At 64.4% G+C, this 2,765-nt stretch overlaps 1 protein-coding gene across 1 annotated transcript in view; it reads left to right on the top strand.

The window, feature by feature from the left end:
- Window positions 1-1,475: 1,475 nt before the first annotated feature.
- Window positions 1,476-2,765, top strand: part of LOC102259690 (plectin) — a 34,198-nt gene continuing 32,908 nt past the window's right edge. The window contains exon 1 of the mRNA XM_014538690.1: window positions 1,476-1,482. The gene's annotated coding sequence lies outside the window, so the exon portion shown is untranslated. The remainder of the gene's footprint in view (window positions 1,483-2,765) is intronic.

The raw sequence follows: 2,765 nt of genomic DNA, 5'->3' as shown, positions 1-2,765 counted from the left end.
GAGAGAGAATCACGGATCGGCTGCCTCCTGCACACCCCACACTGGGGAGCCCACAACCCGGGCCTGTGCCCTGACTGGGAATCGAACCGTGACCTCCTGGTTCATAGGTTGACGCTCGACCCCTGAGCCCCGCCGGCCGGGCTCGCAGCTTTAAAGATGGTCAAGGAGTGAGCCCGCCACATCTCCCCCAGGGCACTGCCGAGGTCAGGAGCTTGTGGGGCCGACTGCACCGGTCCCAGAATGATCTGGGTCAAACGGGCCGCCTCTGTCCGTCAGCCCTGGCCGGGGAGCCCTGGTCGCTGCAGGCCACTCACACGTGCCCCCAGCCCCGCCCTGTGCCCTGGTGGTTTGCTCCTCGGTGTGGGAAGGTGTCTACCAACTCTGTCACCCACATACCAGCCAGACCCAGACCGAGCCCCTGGCCCAGGGACGCCCCACCATCTGGATGAAGGGGCAGCTTTTAGGGGCGACCAGGGAAGGCCCCTCTGAGGAGGTGCCTTGGGCTGAGCCCTGACCCATGAGGAGGGACCTGCTTGGCCAAGTCGCCTAGCCGAGGGTGGGACCGGGAGGCCTGGCGGCCGGCAGGCGAGCAGTGGGATGGCCCGTGGCCCTGGCTACCAGTGTGGGTTCGCTTTGTGGGGTGGGATGGGTTTCTATAAATGACCTTCATTTACATCTCCAAGCAGATGCCTGTCTCCAAAATCGAATGTGAAGCCAGACATTTATAGAGAGAAGGCGCCCTCTGAACGGTGCGCGGTGCCCATGTGCTCCCACCCCCTGTGCACCTTGATCTCCCCACAGCCCCGCCCTCCGGGGATGTCGAGTCAGCGCACGGAGCCCGGTGTGGCTGCGGGACATTAGGGTCTAGTCAGCTTTTTTTTTTAATAATATATTTTTATTGATCTCAGAGAGGAAGGGAGAAGGAGAGAGAGATTGAAACATCAGTGACGAGAGAGAATCATCAATTGGCTGCCTCCTGCACGCCCCCCACTGGGGGTCAAACCTGCAACCCAGGCATGTGCCCTGACCAGGAATCGAACCCTGACCTCCTGGTTCATAGGTAGACGCTCAACCACTAGGCCACGCCGGCCGGGCCAGGCAGTTTTTTGTGAGTCCCTAGGTTGGCGTCTGGGTCCTGTGTGTGCTGGGGGATATCTGTAGGTAGAAGCGGGTTTATGGCAGGATTTGGGCTGCCTTTCCCCTGGTCCTGCAGTGGCTGATGGGACCATGTGGAGGAGGACCACTGAGGCAGGGACATGGTGTGGCTATGCCCAGCTGGGGAGGGCAGAGAAGGGCCGGCTTTGGGAGCTGAGGGGTTGAGGGTGGGAAGTCCAGGGCGGGGGCTGTGGAGAGGAGGGGGGCCGTGGGCTGGGCAGGAGAGCGCAGTAGCGGAGACTGGTGCCCCCGGGGCCCTGCCTGCGGGCTCGGAGGGCTCGGGGCCGGGCGGGCTGGCCCACTGCACCACCCAGGCCGGTCTGACCCGTTGGCCAGCGGGCTTCAGTGCTGCTCCCCTCTGACTAAGGGGTGGCTGTGAGGAGGAGCCAGGGCTCCCAGAGCTGGGTGGGGAGCCCTCCCTCGGCCTCCCACCTCTTCCCTCCTTCCTGCCTCCCTTCCTTTCCTCTCTGCGGCTCGGGCTTGGAGCGGCCGGGCCGTGCTCGGCGCCATGGACAGGTACAGCATGGAGGAACTGATTCAGCTGGGCCAAGGTAGGGCAGGGCTTGGCCGGGGAGTGCGGCTTCCGCTCAGAGCTGCCAGGGCGTGTCTGGTATGGGATGGAAGTGCCTGGCCCTGGCCCAGGTCTCTGTGGGGGTGGAGGGCTGCCCATGCCCTCAGGAGCTGGCCCTGCCCCCCCCAGCCCCCCAAGCCCGATGGGCTCCTCAGAGCTGGCCAGGTCCCCTCAGATAGGAGTTTCTGAAGCAGTGGGTGGGTCTCCCGCGTGGACCAGGCGGCCCCTGCCCGCAGTCCCAGGCCCAGTGTGGTTTGCTGGGCGTTGCTGCAGGCTGACCAGGCACCCCAGAGGGACCTCCTGGGCTCCAGCCACCCTGTGTGCCCACAGGCCAGCTCCTCACCCTCCCTGTGCCTCGGTTTCTCATCCGTCTGATGCTGGAATAGCACAGGACTCGCTTCCTAGGGGTCTGTGCGGGTTAAATAGGATCGTGCTTGACACGGAAGTGCCACAAAATGCCATAGAAACCCCGTGTGCAGTCCTCAGCCCTGTCTGCTGGGGCCTGGGAGGAGGGGGACAGGATGGTGACCCCTGTATCCTGTTTCCCGGGCACACTGAGTCCAGGCCAGTCCAGGATGTAGCGTGGGCCTGCTTTCCACAGACCGGGGCTCCCGGGAGGCAGGGCAGACCCCAGGAGTGGCCTGGAGTACGGAGGCACAGCCCCTTGATGGGGGGCTCCTGTATGTCTGTGTGGGTCTCTGGCCGGCCAGGTGACGTTGGGGCGGCTGTCCGCACCCCTTGCCCAGACGGCCTTTTCCAAGTGCACCCCACTACTGCTAGGCTGGGGTGTATGCCCACTCCATAGGGCCAGTGCTGCCAGGAGACTTCTTATTGTTAGAACGGCTGTGGGAGCCGGGGCTGATGCCGGGGGGCGCCACCCAGCCGGACTGGCCTCGCCGAAGACGTGGGCCCGGTGGCCTCGCTCTGCACGTCATGTTCTAAGTCTGGACAGATGACGGGCCTTGCTTGTCCTCGGATATTTATATCGCTCGGGCCCCCTGCCCACCCTGCCCCTCCCCCACGGCCACAGCTGCTGCTG

Source organism: Myotis brandtii, unplaced genomic scaffold, assembly GCF_000412655.1.
Source record: "Myotis brandtii unplaced genomic scaffold, ASM41265v1 scaffold1956, whole genome shotgun sequence".
Lineage (NCBI taxonomy): Eukaryota > Metazoa > Chordata > Mammalia > Chiroptera > Vespertilionidae > Myotis > Myotis brandtii.
Note: the sequence above shows the minus strand (reverse complement) of the source record. Positions and strands in the feature narration are given on the sequence as shown.